The 22720-nt window shown below is 50.2% G+C and overlaps 1 long non-coding RNA gene across 3 annotated transcripts in view; it reads right to left on the bottom strand.

Moving 5' to 3' along the window:
• The window catches only part of LOC135180639 (uncharacterized), a 128366-nt gene that overhangs the window by 30562 nt on the left and 75084 nt on the right, over window positions 1-22720 (bottom strand). Inside the window, exon 7 of one of the 3 annotated variants that reach the window (XR_010304515.1) lies at window positions 2810-2869. The exons of the other annotated variants lie outside the window; for them this stretch is intronic. This is a non-coding gene — a long non-coding RNA (uncharacterized LOC135180639). Of the gene's footprint in view, window positions 1-2809; window positions 2870-22720 lie in introns of those variants that run through there. 3 annotated transcript variants of the gene reach the window in all.

Raw genomic sequence — 22720 nt, 5'->3', positions numbered from 1 at the left:
GAAGTGTACTCAGCACTGGTCAGGCCACACCTTGAGTACTGTGTCCAGTTCTGGCCCTCCCAATTCAAGAGAGATGGTGAGGTACTGGAAGGTGTCCAGAGAAGGGCGACCAAGATGTGAAGAACCTGGAGCACAGCCCTGTGAGGAGATGCTGAGGGAGCTGGGGGTGTGCAGCCTGCAGAAGAGGAGGCTCAGGGCAGAGCTCATTGCTGTCTACAACTACCTGAAGGGAGGCTGTAGCCAGGTGGGGTTGGTCTCCTCTGCCAGGCAACCAGCAACAGAACAAGGGGACACAGTCTCAAGTTGTGCCGGGGGAGGTCTAGGCTGGATGTTAGGAGGAAGTTGTTGGCAGAGAGAGTGATTGGCATTGGAATGGGCTGCCCAGGGAGGTGGTGGAGTCACCGTCCCTGGAGGTGTCTAAGCAAAGACTGGATGGGGCACTTAGTGCCATGGTCTAGTTGATTGGATAGGGCTGGACTGGATGATCTTGGTTGGATAGGTTGGACTGGATGATCTTGGAGGTCTCTTCCAACCTGGTTGATTCTATGGTTCTATGTGCAGAGAGATGGGAGCTGCTCCATCCCTGCAACCATTGCAGGTTAGGTTGTTTGGGGCTCTGAGCAACTTGCTCCAGCTGCAGATGTCCCTGCTGACTCCAGGGGAGTTGGAGTGGATGAACTTAAAAAGATCCCTTCCAACCCAAACTGTTCTATGATCTTAACTATCAGGGTTAAAGTATATTGAATTCTACCACAGGGCTGCTTCCAGCCAAAGAGATTTGTCTGAGCTGCAGAATTAATTATACCCAAAGCTGCAAGTTTCGGCTCTTTTGTTAGCACCGTGTTGTACAAAATGCCAACAGTTTCACCTGCTTTTATGAGAACATAAAAACAAACCAGTACAAATAAATCCATAACATAACAAAACTCAAACAGAGTTTCATGGCCACTTTTGTTCAGGGACTCAGAATTGCAGCTCTGGCAGATTGATAGATGCTTTACATTTTGTTTTACCATAACAAAGGCATCCAGAAAAGAAAAAGTGTGCAGGAGGAGTGCAGGAAAAGCTGCTTGTGTAGCTAATTGGGTACAGACACAGACATATGAATTCCTACCTTGCCCACACCTGTCCTACTTCCCATAATAAAACTGCTTTAATGCAGATATTCAGCTGCTGCTATTTGGAGTGACAACCACCAAGAACACTTCTACACACTACTTAGAGCTACCACACTTTGGGGCCAGAATGGCAAGGCTGAAGACTCCAACATTAATTAACCCAGAGGTCACAGAGATAAGGCTGAAAATGAGATTTCAAACAGCAGACACTGGTGACCTTCACTTGCTGATAAGGCTGGAGAACAGGTACCTAAAAAACTCAGCATTTCTCGTTGCCACTCTAATGCAACACCTGCATAATAGGCAGATCTTGTTGGCAACAGATGAGAAGAATCCTTCCCCATTGTGCAGGAATGTCACAAGCAAAACACAGCTGAATGAGCCTCTTGTGAGGTTCTTTTGCTGACCTGCGCCTCCTAACTCAGCAGTTGCAGCATTTTGTTGCTAAGGGAGCTCAGGAGTGATGTTCCTGCTTGTTTTTAAGGAAAAGTAACAATAAAGGTAATAACAGGGCCAGTGGTGAGGGCAGAGAGGCAAGCGTGCTGATGACACCAAACACGGAGAAGGGGCTGACACCCCCTCCCAGTGGCTGTGCTGTCACTGTGAGACCTGCATAGGCTGGAGAGTTGGGTGGGGAGAAACTGAATGAGAATCCAACAAGGGCAAGGGTAGAGTTCTACACTGGGGAAAGAACAAGGCCAGGGACCTGCAGATTGGGGACTGACCTGCCAGTGAGCAGCTCTGAGGAAAAGGACCTGGGGGTCCTGGTGGACCACAGGATGCCCATGAGCCACCAACGTGCCCTTATGGGCAAGAAGGCCAAGCGCATCCTGGGGTGGATTAGGAGGAGTGTGGTGATTAGGGCCACACTCCACCCTCTTTACTCTGCCCCAGTGAGGGAATATCTGGAATACTGTGTCCAGTCCTGGGCCCCTCAGCTCAAGAAGGACCTCAGGGAACTGCTTGAAAGAGCCCATCCCAGAGCCCCCAAGCTGCTGCAGGCAGTGGAACACCTCCTGTGAGGCCAGGATGAGGGAGCTGGGGCTGGCAGCAGGGGAGCCTGAGGGCTGCCCTCAGTGCTGTGCTAAAGATGTGCAGGGCAGTGCTGGGAGGATGCAGCCAGGCTCTGCTCAGGGCTGGCCAAGGGCAGCAGAAGGGGCTCTGGGGGCAAGCTGGAGTAGATAAGGTGCCATGGGAACAGCAGAGAAAACTTTGTCCCCATGAGGGTGCTGGAGCCTGGAGCAAGCTGCCCAGAAAGGCTGTGGAGTCTCCTTCTCTGGAGACTTTCCAAACCCCTCTGGATGTGCTCCTCTGTGCCCTGCCCTGTGTAACCCTGCTCTGGCAGGAGGTTGGCCTGGATGATCTCTGGAGGTCCTTTCCAACCCCTAACATTCTATCATTTGTACCTCAAGGTTTGGGCTGCTTTGTAACTCTGTGTTCAAAAGATGTACCAATGAGCAACCCACAAGAAATAGGCTTCTAATCCAGCATAGATCAATCGGCTACAGCTAGCCCTAGCATTACAGCTGCTATCAAACTGGACTTAAGAATAGATCAGTAACTCTTCTAAACCATCAGTATTTATTTGCAAAGCTTGCTGGAGCATAAAATGGGTAAATCTAAGGTTACATAAAACCTGTGTGTTGAAGAAAAGAACAAACAAGCAACAAAGGAATCAGAAAAATAATGGACTACAAATATTCCATCCAGATTTGCCTTCTATTTTGGGAAGTTTCATGGAGTTTATTGACCTTTCAGCAAAGAAAGAAAAGAGGGGAAATATTCTTTACACTTATTTCAGGTGAATAAAACCCCAAACAAACACCAACCAAAACCTCAAATCTGAAAGGAGTTAAATTGAACTGATAGCCAAAAGCTGTAATGCCAAAAATACTGCTTAATAAAAGGGGTTCAGATCTCTCCACACCCCTCCCCCAGACAGCACCATTCCAGCCTTGCAACTCTGCTGCTGTCTCAAGCTGCATCTCTTAGCATCATGGAATCACTTCTGTTGGAAAAGACCTTTAAGATCTTAGAACTGGAGAATGCACTGGGTTGGAAGGAACCTTTAAAGGTCATCTAGTCCAAACCCCTGCAGTGAGAAGGGGCATCTGCAACTAGATCAGCTTGCTCAGAGCCCCATCAAGCCTGGCATTGAGTGTCCCCAGGGATGGAGCCTCCACCATCTCCCTGGGCTACCTGACTGCTACAGTGAAACAGGACTGGCATCAAATGGGCTAGGCCCTTGAAGGCAAGAAGTGTTTTGATGTGGAGTTCTGCTGCACAGGTAAGGCAGACCCAGCTCAGGCAATCATTTTCCCATTGGAACGGGCTGCCTGGGGAGGTGGTGGAGTCACCATCCCTGAAGGTGTTTAAGAGGAGGCTGGATGAGGCACTTAGTGCCAGGGTTCAGTTGATTAGAAGGATTAGGTGACAGGTTAGACTCGATGATCCTAGAGGTCTTTTCCAACCTGATTAGTTCTGTGATTCTGTGACCACTGCTCCTCAGCAGATGCTAAGGATCCTGCCCTGCCAGCAGCTCCTCTGCTGCAGCACCCACTTAGGTGGCTCAGTTGAAACGCACTTCACTAACCCTAGGTTTGAAAGTCATCATTCCAGGACAGGCTTATTTTTAATTAGCTATAACCCTGCTGATTCTACCGATATGGTTCTTAAGCCTAGAAAATCCTCTGGCCTCAGCAGCCCTCTGCAAAGCTCAAAGATTCACAGAGGAGTGTCTGCCCCCCCCAGATCTGCTGAGTCAGCAGCTCAGCCGGTGATCCCAGCTAAGTAGGGGGCTAAGCGGTTTTCAAAGTGCCAGCAGCACTTTCAGAGCCTAAGGAACAGCAGCTTGGTGCAATATCCAGTAAGAAACAGAAAAGCACCAGGGACAGCAGATAGTAAGAGCAGGCTCTCGTTAAGCGTGTTTAATTAGCAGTCAGGTTAGTCTGCAATTATTCACTCTGATTAGGTTGTTAGCTGAGTGTTTGCATAAAGAAGGAGGTGGGGGGAGAGAGAGAGAGAGAAACAAACAAACCTGAAATTTCTGCAAGTCAGAAGGCAAAGAATAAAAACAATGTTTGCAGATTTCCAACACCTCTCTCCCAGCCCCCTGAAAGATGCTAATCATCTCTGGCCACCAATTACCACTGCCTCTGAAACGCAGCACAAGAGCCAAAGCCTGGGGAGATGATTGCTTCTGGTTTTCACTGAGCTTCATTACATACTCCCCTCAAAAAGAAACCCACACCACAAAACAACAACAAAAAAAACCAAAACAAACCCAAAACCAAACAAAAAATCCCCACAATAGGAAACTTCATACAGCTGTGAGATTTGGAATTCAGCCATTTCACTGCAGCAGCTACAACTACAGCAGGTCAGACCGGGGAGCGATACGCACAAATGACAGAGCAGAAAGCAGGGGTCAGACGTTAGCAGCATCTCCTGGCTGGGATCTCCAATGGTTCAGTTTTGGATTCCCCAGTTGAAGAGGGACAGGGATCTGCTGGAGAGGGTTCAGCAGAGGGCTGTGAGGACGATTAGGGGACTGGAGCACTGCTTGATGAGGAGAGGCTGAGGGGACTGGGGCTTTATAGTCTGGAGAAGACTGAGATGGGATTTAACCAATGTTTATAAACATTTGAGGGCTGGAGGTCAGGAGGGAGAACAGGCTCTGCTCACTTGCTCCCTGGGATAGGAATTGTGTCCATGAGCAACACAGGGAAGAGGAAGAGCAGAACCTGCCCTGGGTTGTTTTTCTTTTTTCCTGCTGTTTTGCCTGCAAGGGTTTTCCCCAGCCTGTGCTGCTGTTCCTTCAGTCCTATCAGACAAGTTCACCACAACAAACTCCTGGTTACAAAGAGCTGAAGGGTGAGGGGCAAAAAGAAGGGGACAGGCTTTGCTCAGGGGTGGTCCTGTGACAGGATGAGGGACAATGGGCACAAACTGGAACCCAGAAGATTCCATCTCAACATGAGGAGAAACTTCTTTGGTGTAAGATGCTGGAGCCCTGGAGCAGGCTGCCCAAAGAGGTTGTGGAGTCTCCCTCTCTGAAGACTTCCAAGACCCACCCGGATGTGTTCTCAGCAACCAACACCCCCCAAGTCTTTTACTTCAGAGCTGCTCTCAACCCCCTCTGCACCTTGCCTGGACTGGTGCCTGGCAAGGTCACCGCTAGGGCTGGCTCGGTGCTTTCAGACACACTTCGCTCCTTCCTTTGTTCCCAGGCAGGAGTGACAGAGGTGGTTTGAGGTTTTGTGATGCTTTGCTGGCTTTGTCTTTTCTTTTTTCTCTCAGAAAATTAAATTTCATGAAGTTGGTTCCTTATAGATTGAACACTTTGTGCTAAACAAATGGTTATCGTCTTCCTGGTGCTCTCAATAAATTAGAGCTCGATGTTCAAGCCAATATTGAACTGACACAAATTAGATTTTACCAAGCAAAAGTTTCCCCCCCAAAAAAATATGATCTTATCAAGCAGGGGCTGTGTTTTGCACCTGTCAGAAAATGCTTAGTGCTTTATTTCATTAGCATGTCCTGTCAACCTTTAATTTTTCCACTGCCCGGCAGAAGAGAAAAGGCATTTTGCTAAGAGAGAACTTCCCATGGGAAGAAACAGCAGCTGATGTGGAATGCAGAACCACTTTGTCTTTAGGCTCAGTTTTCTGACTGCTGTTTGGAGCACAGCTTTCCCAAACGATTCTCATCTTGAATACTGTGTTCAGTTTGGGGCTCCTCGGTTGAAGAGGGACAGGGATCTGCTGGGGAGGGTCCAGCGGAGGGCTATGAGGATGATGAGGGGGCAGGAGGGCATGGCTTATGAGGAGAGGCTGAAGGACCTGCAGCTGATTAGTCTGGAGAAGAGAAGACTTAGAGGGCATTTGATAAAGGTTTATAAGTATCTGAAGGCTGCCAGGAGCAGGGGACAGGCTTTGCTCACTGCTCCCTGGGAAAGGACAAAGAGCAATGGGTGTAAGTTGCAGCAAAAGAGGTTCTGCCTCAACACAAGGGGGAACTTCTTTACTGGAACAGGCTCCACAGAGAGGTTGTGGAGTTTCCTTCCATGGAGACTTTCAAGGCCTGTCTGGATGTGTTCCTGTGTGATCTGTGTTAGACAGCATTGTCCTGCTCTAGCAGGGGGGGTGGACTCGATGATCTCTTTGGGTCCCTTCCAGCCCCTAACATCCTATGATCCTGTGATGCAAGGAGTGACAGGCTCAAGGACAGCACAAGGGGCAGTGGGTACAAACTGGAACCCAGGAGGTTCCAACTGAACAGGATGAGAAACTTGTTTGGTGTGAGAGTGCTGGAGGCCTGGAGCAGGCTGCCCAGAGAGGCTGTGGAGTCTCCTTGTCTGGAGAGCTTCTAAAGCCCCCTCACCATTGTGCTGCTGGGCAAGCTGCTGTGGGTGCCTTGCTTTAGCAGGAGAGTTGGACTGGATGATCTCCTGAGGTTCTTCCCACCCCCACCCTGCTGGTAATCTGTGAAACCACACCAACCTCAGCAGCCTCCCTCTGTTTACAGCAGAACTTGTGAAGTGTGAATCGTTTTCATTTCAATAACAGCCATCTATTTTCAGCTACAGAGCTGCTTCTCTCCTCCTGTTGCAAATAGCAAATATTCTCCAGCAGAAGTGCCTTTTGTTAAAGGAAAGCCCCAAACAGATGTATGAAAACGTATTTGTACCTGCTGCTGCTATGGGAGGTGCTTTATGTTAATCACTGAATCACAGAACTGTCAGGGCTGGGAAGGACCTCAAGGATCATCCAGTTCAACCCCCCCTGCCATAGGCAGGGACACCTCACACTAGATCAGGTTGCCCAGAGCTACATCCAGCCTTAAAGACTTCCAAGGATGAGGCTTCCACCACCCCCCTGAGAAACCTATGCCAGTGTCTGACCACCCTCATGGTGAAGAACTTGTTCCTAACATCCAATCTGAATCCACCCCCTGAGAGATTTGCGTCATTCCCTTCAGTCCTATCACTACCTGACACCATAAAAAGTTCCTCCTCAGCTTTCCTGTAGCCCCCTTCAGACAGTGGAAGGTCAGTGATGGGTGACAGGGAGTCTTTTTGCAAGCAGTCAGGAGCATCAGGCTGTTCTCAATACACAGGCACAACTCTCACTGTCTCCAAGGGAGTTTGGTGAGGGCTGAGGGAACACCACACTTGCTCAGGGCTTAGTGGCCATGCATTTGGGGAGAACATTGAAACTTCAGGCAGCTGCTGGCTGAAATCCACTTCTAATGACTGGCACTGTGTCTTGTAGAGGTAAATGACTATTTCTGGGCATAGGTGAGAGCATCCCACCTGGTCTGATGCCCATCTATGAGCAGCAGCTTTTATTTGCTCCTTCTGCCCCCAACAACACCTACACAGTGTCAAAAGCCTCAACTGTCCTTTGGTCACCCTAAAGATCTGAAAATATGGATTATTATTTTTTTTTTTAGGATTCTTCTTCAGACACCAGTGCAGGTTTGGAGCTGCCCTGGTGGAAAGAAGCTTAGTGGAGAAGGACCTTGGAGTGCTGGTGGTCAGCAAGTTCTGTATGGGCAGCAATGTGCACTTGGGGCCAAGAGAGCCGATGGCAGCCCCGGGGGTAGAAAGGAAAGTGTGGCCAGCAGGGCTAGTGAGGTTCTTCTCATCCACTACTGTGCCCTGGTGAGACCACATCTGGAATACTTTGTCCAGTTTTGGGCTCCCCAGATCATGAGAGACAGAGACCTGCTGGAGAGAGTCCAGTGGAGAGCCACGGGGCTGAGTGGGGGACTTGAGCATCTCCCCTGTGGAGTAAGACTGGAAGCCCTGGGGCTGTTTAGTCTGGAGAGGAGAAGGCTGAGAGGAGATCTGATCAACGATCTCTGGATGTCCCTTCCAACCTCTAACATTCTGTGATTCAAAAGCTCCAATGCCCCAGGGAGCTTTTCCAGCAGCAGGGAAATGCACTTCTCCAGCAGGGGGGCACTGACCTCAGCGCGTTCCATTGGCCACATCCACAGCTGTGGAAGTGTGAAGATGGAAAGACTGAAAAACTTGGTTTGCATCAAAACTTCTTTTAAGTTCTTTGTGGTTTGTAGACCTGGAATATCCTGTTTCTGTCAGCTGGTGATGGTCAACCACTGACAATCAAGCCCTGTCTCCACAAGTGTAACAGTGGATCAAAATATTATCAACAGCCACCACTAACTCACGAGGTTTCGGTTTTCTTGACAGCACCACATCAAGTTAGTGCTACTGGGTTGGGTTTTTTTTGTTGCTGTGGACTTTAAATCACTGCTGCTTTGCATTTCTTTCAAGCACAGCCAGATCTACCTCAGCCACAGCATCCTCCAGCTTGTCACTCAGCTCCTGATGCTGCTCAAGCTGTCTGGTGATGCTCTCAGGCAAGGGATTCTCCTCGCAAAAGCCCTCTGGATGTGTGTTCTTAGGAGCACATAAGTAGCTCCATACTCATTTGCTACCAGATGTTTTGGGATAAAGAAAATAAATCACACCCTAACAGGCTGCCTAAGCAGGACAGATCTCACAGGTGCAAACATTTAATTCCATTATGCTCTTCCTATGTTTTCCAGCCTTTAAAAACCCCAATCTAGTCAAGCTTTTCAGGTAAGACAGTAATGGGAAAGGAAAAGGATAAAAAGCAAAGAGCATCCTCAAGATGGAGAATCCTATCAAAATGCCTGCTCCAAGATAATTTGACTCTTCCATTATTGTCCTTACAAATCATTCACATCAACACCAATACCCAAAATTAGGAGCCCTGAAGTCACAGAATCATATACCCATTTAGGTTGAAAAAGACCTTTAATATCATCAAGTCCAAGCATTGACCCATCACTGCCAGGAGCACCACTAAACCATATTCCTCAGCAGCACAAGATGTCTTTTCAATCCCTCCAGTGCTTTGCTACATCAAAGTTGGTTATTATCTATTCTTTGCTGGCATTTCCTCATCTGGAAGGGACCTTAAAGGTCATCTAATTCCAATCATAGAATCAGCCAGGTTGGAGACCTCCAAGCTCATCCAGTCCAACCTAGCACCCAGCCCTACCCAGTCAACTAGGCCACGGCACTAAGTGCCTCATCCAGGCTTTGCTTGAACACTGCCAGGGATGGTGACTCCACCACCACCTCTCTGGGCAGCCCATTCCAATGCCAATCACTCTCTCTGCCAACAACTTCCTCCTAACATCCAGCCTAGACCTCCCCTGGCACAACTTGAGACTGTGTCCCCTTGTTCTGTTGCTGCTTGCCTGGCAGAAGAGACCAACCCTGTCTGCATACAGCCTCCTTTAAGGTAATTGTAGACAGCAATGAGCTCTGCCCTGAGCCTCCTCTCCTTCAGGCTGCACACCCCCAGCTCCCTCAGCCTCTCCTCATAGGGCTGTGTCCAGGCCCAGGGACACCTTCCACTAGATCACATTATTCAAGGCCTCATCCAAAACGGCCTTGAACACTCCAGGGAGGTGTTCCACAGCGTCCCTGGGCAACCTGTTCCAGAATCTCACCATTTCTTGCTATCCTCCAGTCTGAACTCACCCTCCTCAAGCTTCAATCCATTCCCTCTCAGCCTATCAATACAAGTCCCTTGTCCTGTCTCTAGACACCATCATGAAAAGGCCCTCTCCAGCCTTCTTGCAGGCTCCCTTCTAATACTGGAAAGCCACTACAAGGTCTTCCCAGAGCCTTCATTTCTCCAGGCTAAACAGCCCCTGCTTTTGCAACCTGTTGATCCCTACACATACAGCATCTCCTTTTTGCCATGTCCACACCAATAAGGGCTGCCAGTAGAACAAGGGCCGTGCCTCACCAGTAGGACCCAGAGGCTATTGCCTGCCTTTTGCTCAAAGTCATCACCAAATATCCTTCTCATTTCATGTTGTCAGGCAGCAACTAGCTCAAGGCACCTTTTCATTGAGCACCAGGCTGTACTTGAAGACCTCTGGCACAGCTGTAATTCTACCTTGGCAAACAGTGTCCTCCCCCATTTGTCAATGTGCTGCTGGTCCACCCCTGCGAGGAGTTCAATTATTGAGCGGGGAGCAAAGAGGCAAAGCAAATGCGTTCTCCTCCGGCGGGAGCAGCAGACACACTGCTGGCCCTTCTAAGCACTCTCTCGAGTTCTTGGGGAAGGAGATTGCCTAAATGTCATGTTCCAACAGATGACAGAGTGAAAGGGCTGAGCCCACTCAGCTCAGCCTGGCTGGGAAATGCAATCTGCTAATTTGATTAGGTAGGGCACGAGGCAGCGCAGGCTCGGGGACACGTTTGGAGGGCAGCTCCAAAAGGAGCTGCTCTGACACCCTGTTAGCCAGTGCTGAGCTGCACCCAGCGCCAGAAAAACAATGGTGCAGCCTGGAGGGGGCCCAGGGAGGACCTCATTGCTGTCTACGACTGCCTGAAGGGAAGCTGTAGCCAGGTAGGGGCTGGTCTCTTCTCCCAGGCAACCAGGGACAGAATGAGGAGAGACAGTCCCAAACTGTGCCAGGGCAGGTTGAGGCTGGATGTTAGGAAGAAGTTCTTCACGGAGTGATTGACATTGGAATGGGCTGCCTGGGGAGGTGGTGGAATTGCCATCCCTGGAGGTGTTTAGGAGGAGGATGGATGAAGCACTTAGTGCCAGGATTTTGTTAATTAGAAGGTGTTAATTGATAGATTGGCCTGGATGATCTTGGAGGTCCTTTCCAACCTGATTAATCCTGTGATTCCTGTGAATTGCATTTCAGAAGGCAGCCTGCTTCAGCTCCTCCATCTCCCTGGGATGAGCTCCTCTTTGACATAAGCAGCAAATACATTCAGCCTCTGATGGCATGCGCCGGGAAGCTTGTCCTTCAGCACGGGGGAAGGAAAGAAATAGTTATAGCTCAAGGCTTTGAACAATGAAGACTAAAAGCTCAACCATTTCCCCACCTTCATTGTTCCAACAGTTCTTAATCAAAGGCCATACCAGTCACTGCCATTCACAGTTTGATTTGTCTCCTCGGTTCTGTGAGAAAATGCTTTGCAGGAGATGTTGTGACAGGGCACAAATCTGAACAGAGATGTTCCTCTCAGGAAGAAAACCCACAGCAAGTGCTTCACAAGAGAAGGATGCTGCGTGCCATGCTCCTCCTGATGAGGAGCCCAAGTAATGTAGGCAAAGGGCAAGAGAGGGGATTCTGCCCCTTGTCTCTGCTCTGCTCAGACCTCACCTCCAATCCTGCCTCCAGTGCTGCTGTCCCCAGCAGAAGGACACAGGGCTGCTGGAGAGAGTTCAGAGGAGGCAAAGATGCTCCAAGGGCTGGAGCAGCTCTGCTGTGAGCACAGGCTGAGGGAGCTGGGGGTGTGCAAACTGCAGAGGAGAAGGCTGCAGGGGCACCTCAGAGCTGCCTGCCAGTACCTGAAGGGATCCTGCAGGAAGGCTGCAGAGGGACTTCTGCTGAGGGTGTCTGGAGCCAGGCCAAGGGGGAATGGTTTGGAGCTGAGGCAGAGCAGGGTTAGAGTGGAGCTGAGGAAGAAGTTGTTGAGTGTGAGGGTGCTGAAAGTCTGTCCTAGGCTGCCCAGGGAGGCTGTAGCTGCCTCCTTGCTGGAGGTGTTGCAGTCCAGGCTGGATGAGGGCTTGAGCAGCTGAGTCTAGCTGAGAGGTGTCCCTGGGCATGGTGTGGAGGTCAGAGCAGATGAGCTCTGAGGTCTTTTCCAGCCTGAGCTGTTCTAGGATTCTACAAGGACTTTAAAGTTGTAGTTGATACCTGAGGACAGTTGCAGACACAGGGCTGTGTGCAATCAGCTGGCAAAGTTGGTTAAAGTACATTTGGGGTTTATTTTGAAGCTGACAAGGAGGTTGCTCATTTGAATTCTGCTCTGGCCTGCAGCATGTCTGGACGAAGAGGTCATGGCTTGATGATGGAAAAGAATTTTATCTAACTCATCCAAGTTTTAATCAATCTCCTGCCTCTGCAAGTGTATTAGTTTGTATTTATGAGCGCACAAATACACTCTTAGTACCATTTTGTGTTTTGAGAGGCATTTGATCTGCACAAAACAAGGAACAAAACACAAAGAACCTGCCTCACAAGCTTGGGTTGGGACACCAACAGGCTCAGTCCCAGAGAGAGGTCACAAGCAGCAAGCAGTGGCTGCAGAGGACAGTGAAATGTTCATGTGCATTTCCTGCCCTTTCCAGCAGTGGAAGTTGTCCAGCCCTCAACCAAAGGGCACACTTCAGCTGAGCCTCTAAGGGTGAATTTCAGAGCACTCTAATGAAGAGCAGCTCATCTCACACTGACTTTTCACAGGATCACAGAAACATGCAGGTTGGCAAAGCCCCTCAGGATCACCAAGTCCAACCTAGAAGCCTACTCTACAAGATTCACCTTTAGCCACATCCCTAAGCACCACATCCAAACCACCCTTAAACACATCTGGCGGGGTGATTCCACCACCTCCCTGGGCAGCTCATTCCAGTCCCTGACCACTTTCTCTGTGAAAAACTTGTTCCTAATGTCCAATCTAAACATCCTCAGCCTCAGCTTGAGGCCATTCCCCCTTGTTCTGTCTCCAATGACCTGTGAGAAGAGACCAGCAGCAGCCTCTCCACAACGTACCTCCAGGTAGTTGCAGACAACTGTGAGGTCTGCCCTCAGCCTCCTCTGCTTCACACTAACCATCCTCAGCTCCCTCAGTTGCTCCTCATAAGATTTATTCTCAGGCCCTTCACAGCTTCCTTGTCCTCCTCTGGACCCAGCCCAGCACCTCCACATCTCTCTTCATAGAATCATAGAATCAACCAGGTTGGAAGAGACCTCCAAGCTCATCCAGTCCAACCTAGCACCCAGCCCTAGCCAGTCAACTAGACCATGGCACTAAGTGCCTCATCCAGGCTTTGCTTCAACACCTCCAGGGATGGTGCCTCCACCACCTCCCTGGGCAGCCCTTTGCAATGCCAATCACTCTCTCTGTGAAGAACTTCCTCCTTGTATTGCAGTGCCCCAAACTGAACACAGTATTTGAGGTGTGCCCTCATCAGAGCTGAGTACAATGGGACAATCACCTCCCTGCTCCTACCAGACACAGAAAGGTTATGCTGCAGTCCAAAAAGGTTAAAAGACCACATCTCCTCTTCAGCCTCCCATTTTCTTCCCCACTGCTTCTGACCCTGCTTACTGTTCATATTAGTTGTCACCACATTTAGAAGCTGTGACTCAGCTGTGGCTCTGCCAGCCGGGGCTGAAGCAGTGCACCTGAAGCTGCTCACAAGCCCTGTGCACACAATATCCTCAGAACAGATGGATGTGCAGGCAGAAAGGACTTGACCACTGATACACAGAAACACAGAGCTGCCTAGCTTGGAAAAGATCAGCTCAGCACTTCTACCACCTAATGCCAGCACCAAGTGTGCAGGCCACACCGAAGTCATCGCTGGGTGCAGATGTGACATCCATCACTCTGAGTCGGGGAAGAGCCAACTGGAGCTTGTCCCATAAAGCTCTCCTGAGGGCGATGGCAGGGCTGAGCTTTGGGCTAGGACTGCAGAGGCAATGCAGAACCACCTGCTCCAGCTCAGCCTTTGCTGCTGGGAATGGCTGAGAAAAGACATCAGTACTCAGAGCCCTGCGAGGTAAGGTGGATCTGCAATCCCCACGACAGCACAGACATAGCATTGTTTCCAGCACTGTAATTACCTGATAAAGTTATTACCCATACCCATACCCCTCCAGCTGCCAAAAAGCTTTCATCCCTCCCACCAAAGCCATCTGAACCACAGCCAGTATTAGTCAGCAATTGGATGTTGCTTGGGGGGGGGAAATAAATTAATATATATATCAGGAGAGTCATTTCCTTGTGCTTCTGAGAAACTTCAGGCTGAGTCGGCTGTGCACAGCTCTGCTGAGACACTCACGGCTGCTCTTCTAGCAGAGCTTACCAGAGGGGAGGGAGCACATCACATGCATGCAGAGGAGAGGGGCACAAGCCACAGAATCCCTGCATGGAAGGGGCTAAAACTGCCCTCTGGAGATCATCCAGTCCAACCTCCTGCTAAAGCAGGACACCCACGGCAGCTTGCCCAGCAGCACAATGCCCAGAGGGGGTTTGGGATTTCTCCAGACAAGGAGATTCTACAACCCCTCTGGTTGTAGAGGCCAGGCCTCCAGCACCCTCACACCAAAGAAATTTCTCCTCCTGTTAAGCTGGAACCTCCTGGGTTCAAGTTTGTGTCCACTGCCCCTTGTTGTGTCCCTGGGCACCACTGACAAGAGTCTGGTCCCAGCCTCTTGCCCCACTTTAGCTCTTGCTGAGCATTGCTCAGATGCCCTCTGGGGCTGCTCTTCTGCAGGCTCTCAGGCTCAGAGCTCTCAGCCTTTGCTCCTCACAGAGCTGCTCCAGGTCCCTCAGCACCTCTGTAGCCTTTGATGGACACCCTGAAGTAGTTCCCTGTCTCCCCTGAGGTGGGTAGCCCAGAACTGGACACTAAGAACAGCAGAGCAGAGGGGGAACGTACATGTGCCTGGTTTTCAGTCCTGAGGGCCACATTTAGCTCCCTTGATGCTAACAGCACTTCCCATCACGCATGCTGGCATGAGCAAGCCTCACTCAGTGGGCATTGTGACCCTGGGCAAACTGCTGCAGGTAACCTGTTTTAGCATGGAGTGGAATGTCCTCAGAGCTTCCTTCTGACTTTCCACCATTCTGTGACTTTATATATTAAAATAAATCAAATACTCATCCAAGCCAAATACTTGAACAAAGTCCACAACTGAAAGCACCTGAAATTGAGAATCTGAGGGAAGGAGCCTAAATGTATTGTTAAGAATCCTACCCTGGCCTTTAGAAATCATCACCTGGGCTGCAGGAAAAGCTCTGAGCAGCTGGTGTACTCCAGCTGTGATTTTCACTCTACCAGAAGCCTGTAACTGGTTCATTTGTCCCTTCCTACCGTGGCAACAAAGTTAATGCCACTGTCCTGAGTGTCTCCTGCTCATTGCTGAGCTAAAAGCCTCTGCTGGGTGGTGATTATGAAGCATGATTGCCTTCAGAACTCTACTGTCTGCTTGCCTTAGCTTACAACTCTCCCTCCCAATAAAAGCAAGGAAGAGCTGGAAAGTTCATTAGCATTGCAAAATTAGAATTATTAAAGGGATTCACAAATTCCTCCAGCTGGAGTTTACATCAAATAAAGCTTTGTTCTACAGCTTCTCCCCTGGTCAGGGAGTGGATTGCTGGCAGCCTCACACCACGGCTTGCCAGCAGCGAGGTTCAGAGAGAATCAGTCCTCGGTTTTCACTTAATTTGGACAGAAAATTGAGTTACAAGCTTGAAAGGAGCTGCCCAGAGAAGTGGTGGAGTCACAGCCCCTAATGATGCTCAGAAAACCTGCAGACACAGCAGCGGGGACACTGTGGAGTTAGGTTGGTGGTTGGACTTATAATCTTAGAGGTCTTTTGCAGCCATGGCTCTGTCATTCTGGAAGCAGAGAGGCTGCACAAACACAACCAAAGGCCACACATTCTTGCTCTTCTGTGTGGTGCAGAGTCTGGGATCTTAAAAATACATCAGAAGTAAGGTGTGGGTTAGGAAACGCAGCTGGTATCAAAATCATAGAATGGTTTGGGTTGGAAGGGACCTTTCAAGGTCATCTAAGTCTGCAGTAAGCAGGAACATCTCCATCTGGATCAGGTCCCTCAGGGTCCCATTCAGCCTAACCTTGCACATCTCCAGGGATGAGCCCATCACCTCCCAGGCCAACCTGTGGCAGTGTTCAACCACGCCAGAATCACAGAATCAACCAGGTTGGAAGAGACCTCCAAGCTCAGCCAGTCCAACCTAGCACCCAGCCCTATCCAGTCAACTAGACCATGACACTAAGTGCCTCATCCAGGCTTTGCTTGAACACCTCCAGGGACGGTGACTCCACCACCTCCCTGGGCAGCCCATTCCAATGCCAATCACTCTCTCAGTCAAGAACTTCCTCCTAACATCCAGCCTAGACCTCCCCCAGCACAACTTGAGGCTGTGTCCCCTTGTTCTATTGCTGGTTGCCTGGGAGAAGAGACCAACCCCACCTGGCTACAGCCTCTCTCACAGTAAAGGACTTCTTCCTAATATGCCATCTAAATCTACTCTGTTCTAGTTCCAGCCCATTGCCCCTTGTCTCACTGCTCCATGCCCTTGGAAACAGTCCCTTCCCAGCCCTCTGCACAAGGTACCACAACAACAAAGAGGTTTAATGATGCATCCTAAGATGCTATAAACACATTTCCTGCGATTTTATCCCACCTAGGAAAGATCTGCCACATATTCTGAGTTTCCCAGCAGATTGTGGATGTCCATTTTGCCACATGGCAGCTCACCAACAGTCATTAACCACTGCCCAGCCTCGCAGCAACCTCACAGCAAGCTCAGCTGCTCTGAAGTGCTCCCACAGAAAACTGCCCCAAACTATTTGGTGCTTTTACTTCCTCAAAAATGCATTCCCATAGGAATTGTCTGGCAAAGCACTCATAATACTTGGGCTCTGGAAAGGACTTTTCAGATCATGGAGTCCAGCCATGCTCTAAGTCCACCAAGGCTGGGGCTAAACCATGTCCTTCAGCACCACATCTCTGAAACCCCTTCAGTGATGGGGATTCAGCCACCTCCCTGGGCAGGCTGTTCAAGATTTGAGAACCCTCTCAGTGAAGATGTTTCTTTGCATATCCAACATAAACTGTCTCTGATGCAGCTTGAAGCCATTTCCCCTCTTTCTAACACTTGTTACTGGGAAGAAGAGGCCAACACCTACCTGGCTACAACCTCTAAGGAAAGGGGTAAAAAAAAACCACTTCACAGATGAACCTTCACACTGGGTATGAAAACCCAGATCATAGCTTGGCTCAGGCTGGAGGGACCTCACAGACCATCCACTCCAACCTCCTGCCATGGGCATGCCATGGACTTGTAGGCTGGAAGGGACCTCAGAGATCATCTGCTCCAACCTCCCCAACATGCCCAGGGGCACCTCTCAGCTAGATTCAGCTGCTTAAGGCCTCGTCCAGCCTGGCCTGCAACATCCCCAGCAAGGAGGCAGCCACAGCCTCCCTGGGCAGCCTGGGACAGATCACAAGATCACAGGATATTAGAGGTTGGAAGGGACCCAATGAGATCATCGAGTCCAACCCTCCTGCCAGAACAGGACCACACAATCTAGCACAGATCACACAGGAACACATCCAGACAGGTCTTGAAAGTCTCCAGAGAAGGAGATTCCACAATCTGTCTGGGGAGCCTCTTCCAGTGCTCTGTGATTCTTACAGGAAAGAAATTCTCCCTTGTGTTGAGCTGGAACCTCCTGTGCTGCAGCTTCCATCCATTGCTCCGTGCCCTATGCCAGGGAGCAAGTGAGCAGAGCCTGTCCCCCTTCCTGACCCCCAGCCCTCAGATATTTATAACCATTCATTAAATTCCCTCTCAGCAGTCCCAGGCCACTCAGCCTCTCCTCATCAGGCAGTGCTCCAGTCCCCTAATCATCCTGATAGCTCTCCACTAGACCCTCCCCTGTCCCTCTTCAACTGGGGAGCCCAAAACTGAACACAGTATTCAAGATGAGGTCTCACCAGGGCAGAGTAGAGGGGAAGGGGAACCTGCCTTGATCTGCTGGACACATTCTGCTTAATGCACCCCAGGGTCCCATTTGCCCTCTTGGCCACAAGGGGGCACACTGCTGTGCCATGGATGCTCCCCACCAGCACTCCCAGGTCCCTCTCCACAGGGCTGCTCTCCAGCAGGTCACCTTCCAGCCTGTACTGGTGCAGTTTATTAGTCCTCCCCAGGTGCAGGGCTCTGCACTTGTTCTTGTTGAACCTCATCTGGTTCCTCTGTGCCCAGCTCTGTCTGTCCAGGTCTTACTGGATGGCCACACAGCCTGCAGCTGTATCAGCCAAGCCTCCCAGCTTGGTGTCATCAGCAAATTTGCTGAGCAGACTCTGTGCCCTCATCAGTAGCACTGATGAAGATGTTGAACAGGACCAGCCCCAGCACTGATCCCTGGGGGACTCCACTGGTTACAGATGCAATAACCAAAGTCACAAGAAGGGACAGGCTAAGAAACCTGAAGCAAGAATGCATTTCACACTTGTCCATTCACAATTGCTGCCGATCCATGTAGTGTACAGCTCAGCTGCTGTGCAAGCTAACACCACACACATCTGGAGAAGGAAAACACACCTCCAAAGCTGGATTTGAAGCATTTCCCCATTAAAATATGCCTTTTCATTTTCTCTTGTTCCTTGCATGCAGTTTGGTCCCAGTCTGGAGTCTATAAATTAAACATTCATAGCCACGATAGCTGCACAATACTACTACTAATAACAATTTCTTTTCTCCAGCCTGTTTCCCCCATGAAAGGCCTCCTGCAGCGCAGCCAGCTGTCCCAGAGAAAGGCAGGCAGAGCACAGCAGGCTGCACAACAAAGCAGCTGAAAGACACAAGAGCAGCAAGACTTGGGGGCTCAGCAGCTTCTGTGTCCGTTTCAGGCATCTGGTGTCTCGATAGGAGCCCCTCTGAAAGAGCAGCACTCGCTGCTGGGGCAGGGTGTGGAGTTAAACCGAGCTCCAGTGCAGCCCTTGTTCTTCAGGATGTTCTGATGACCTCTACAGCTTCTGCAGCCCTCAAGCCCCTTCTGATTAATCTGCTCTTCTGCTCCAGGGAGGAAGAGAGGAATTTTAGAGGATCATTCAGAAAATGTATGAGGTTGTTTTTTTTCCTGCTCTAGTAGCAAAGGCAAAAGCTTTGGGAATGGGTTTGTCAGCTACTGGCAAGGTTTCTGCTTCCTGTACTGTGATATTCTCTGAGAAACCTACATCACAGGCTCACAGGATTTTAGGGGTGGGAAGGGACCTCTGGAGATCTTCCAGTCCAAGCCCTGCCAGAGCAAGACCAGAGAATCCAGTGCAGCTCTTACAAGAACACATCCAGACAGGGCTGGAAAGGCTCCAGAGCAGGAGGCTCCACAGCCTCTCTGGGCAGCCTGTGCCAGGGCTCTGGGACCCTTACAGTCAAGAAGTTCTTCTTCATGTTGAGGTGCAACTTCCTGTGCTGCAGTTTCCATCCCTTGCCCTTGTCCTTCTCCTCTCCAGACTAAACAGTCCCAGGGCTCTCAGGCTTTCTTCTTAGCAGAGGTGTTCCAGTCCCTCAGACATGCTCATAGCTCTCCATTGCACTCGCTCCAGCAGATCCCTGTCACTCTTCAAAGACTCACAGAAATATTCAGGCTGGCAAAGCTCCTCAGGATCACCAAGTCCAACCCAGAGCCCTACCTTACCAGGCTCACCCTAAACCATAGCCTAAAGCACCACATCCAAATGACTTTTAAACACAGCCAGGGTTGGTGACTCCACCACCTCCCTGGGCAGTGCATTGCAGTGCCTGACCACTCTTGCTGGGGAAAAATGTTTCCTCATGTCCAGTTTAAACCTATACAGTGGCAGCTTGAGGCCATTCTCCCTTATTCTGCCACTGTTGACCTGTGAGCAGAGCCCAGTAGCAGCCTCTCCACAGCCTCCTTTCAGGTAGCTGCAGACAGCCATGAGGTCTGCCCTCAGCCTCCTCTGTTTCACACTAACCATCCCCAGCTCCTTCAGTCTCTCCTCACCAGATTTCCTCTTCAGGCCCTTCCTTGCCCTGCTCTGCACTGGCTCCAGCACCTCCACATCTCTCGTATTGAGACACCCGAAACTGAACACAACACTCGAAGTGTGGACTCACCAAAGCAGAGTCCAAGAGGACAATCCCCTCCCTGCTCCTGCTGGACACAGCATTTCTGATGCCAGCCTGGATGCTTTTGGCTTTCTTGGCCACCTGGGCGCACTGGGGAACTGGGGAGCCCAAAACTGAGCACAGTATTTCAGGCGTGGTCTCAGCAGGGCAGAGTATGGTGGGAGAAGAACCTCCCTAGCCCTGCTGGCCACACTTTCCTTGATGCCCCCCAGGATGCCATTGGCTCTCCTGCCCATAAGGGCACATTGCTGCCCTTGCACAACTTGCTGCTCACCAGCACTCCAAGGTGTTTCTCCATGGGGCTGCTCTCCAACAGGACAGCCCCCAGGCTGTACTGCTGCCTGCTGTTTTTCCTTCTTTATCCTTATTCACCTTTATATTGTTCAAATGACTCCCTGGTCTGGTATCCAGCACTTTCAGGTCAACAATGTTATCAGAGAACCACTCTCCTCACCTTCAAACCAGCTTCTAGGTGTGTATTTTAGGTATGTTTATCTCTGATTGAAGGTGCATCTATCAGGCACATTTTGAGTCCACACTATGCGTCTCGACCAAACCAAGTGTCTCACACAGCTCCAAGGGACCCTCCTCTGCCACACAGAACAAATTCAGTACATACAAATGACCAAATCAAAGAGCAAAACTGCAAAGTGCAGTGAACCAGGCTCCAGGGAACTTCTAACTGCTTCCCAGGAGTACTGAGGACAATATCCATATGGATTACACAGGAAGCCTTTTGCAACGCAATTGTTCCCAAGGAAGTTTGCTCACATTTGTTGTTTGAAGTCTTTGCTACACTTTCATAGCTTATCTTGGAATATCTGGAATGTTCTGTCCAGTTCTGGGCCCCTCAGCTCAAGGAGGACCTCAGGGAACTACTCGAGAGAGCCCAGCCCAGAGCCCCAAAGCTGCTGCAGGCAGTGAACATCTCCGTGAGGCCAGGCTGAGGCAGATGGGGCTGGCACCTGAGAGCAGAGGAGCCTGAGGGCTGCCCTCAGTGCTCTGCTAAAGATGTGCAGGGCAGTGCTGGGAGGATGGAGCACAAATGAGCACAAACTTGACCATCAGCAGTTCCATCTGAACATGAGAAGGAATTTTTTAATTTAAGGGTGCTGGAGCCCTGGAGCAGGCTGCCCAGAGAAGAAGTGGAGTCCTCATCTCTGGAGTAACTCTAAACCCACCTGGATGCATTCCTGGGTAACCTTCTATAGCTGAACCTGCCCTGGCAGGAGGGTTGGACTCCACAATGTCCAGAGGTCCTTTTTCACCCCTACCATTCTGTGGCTCTGTGGGAATAAAAGATCCCACAGACACACCACAGCAGAAAAATCAGTACTGGACCATCAAACCCAACTGCACCTTGCTCAGCTGCCTCACCTTAACAGCAGATTATTTAAGGGTGAGATTGCCTTCTAAAGACTCCTACCCAGATTAGTTTATTTTGATAGTGATATCTACTGCCACTTGTCCTCCTCTCTGCCAGCAGCAAGCCCAAGGAAAGCAGCAGCTGCAAACCACAGGCTTCACGTAGCCAACTTTCTCCTCCTTTCTCACCCTAACAGATAAAAAACTTGAGACATGAAAAGCTTCTTAGCAGTGCCCTGCTCACCAGCCAGATTTCAAAGAGCTCAGCACATGCCTAATCAAAAGATCATCCCTATAAACCAGACTTGCCTCTTGAATGGTAACAGCTCACTGGGCTTTCCTGAGAAATATTTTAAATGCATTAAACAAGTTCCATGAAAGCAGCACCTTGGGTCTTTTGAACACTTCAGAATGCCAAATGTGAGGCAGAGCCTGCTTTTGGCTTGTGCTGGCAGCAGGGAGCTGAGCAGCTGAGTCTGAGAGGAGTCCCTGCTCATGGGGAGGATGTTGGAGAAGATCAGCTCTGGGGTCCCTTCTAACTGAAGGCATTCTAGGATTCGGCAGCACATGACAAAGACCCCCAATCATGGTCCAGACCCTGAAAGACTTCCCAAAAGAAGGCAAGAGGGAAAAAAACCTAAAATATTGTTGACAAGACCACTTACTTCCCAACGAGAAGCTCCCTGGAAAGACACTGGCCTGGCCCTGAGGCCTCCTTACTTGCAACACGACCATATTGGGTGCAAGCAGAAACATCATGAAGGGGAGGACTTGGCTCACAGTCAGCTCTATCTGTGGAGCACAGGAGTGCTGTGAGGTAATGCTGAACCCTAGAAGAAGATTTATGCAAGCAGTGGAAACTGCTTGGGCTTGCCTAACCTAGGCTGTGCTAACAGCTACTCCCTCAACTTTACTTCTAGGTAGAAAAAGCCCTGGTTTTATTAAAGAGTTGTATATGGAGGAATTGATGTTTCTTATCTGAGTTGTTTAAAGTCATCTACCCTGGCCAGCTTTGTTTAGCTACTCCCTCACCTCCAATCCTGCCTCCAGTGCTGCTGTCCCCAGTAGAAGGACACAGAGCTGCTGGAGCGAGGCCAGAGGAGACCACAAAGATGATCCAAGGGCTGGAGCAGCTCTGCTGTGACCACAGGCTGAGGGAGCTGGGGGTGTGCAGCCTGAAGAGGAGAAGGCTCAGAGCTGCCTGCCAGCACCTGAAGGGATCCTGCAGGAAGGCTGCAGAGGGACTTTTGCTGAGGGTGTCCGAAGCCAGGCTAAAGGGGAATGGTTTGGAGCTGAGGCAGAGCAGGGTTAGAGTGGAGCTGAGGAAGAAGTTGTTGAGTGTGAGGGTGCTGAGAGTCTGGAATATGGTGCTCAGAGAGGCTGTGGCTGCCTCCTTGCTGGAGGCCAGGCTGGATGAGGTCTTGAGCAGCTGAGTGTAGCTGAGAGGTGTCCCTGGGCATGGTATGGAGGTTGGAGCAGATGAGCTCTGAGGTCCCTTCCCGCC

This window comes from Pogoniulus pusillus, chromosome 13 (genome assembly GCF_015220805.1).
Source record: "Pogoniulus pusillus isolate bPogPus1 chromosome 13, bPogPus1.pri, whole genome shotgun sequence".
Taxonomy (NCBI): Eukaryota; Metazoa; Chordata; class Aves; order Piciformes; family Lybiidae; genus Pogoniulus; species Pogoniulus pusillus.
Note: the sequence above shows the minus strand (reverse complement) of the source record. Positions and strands in the feature narration are given on the sequence as shown.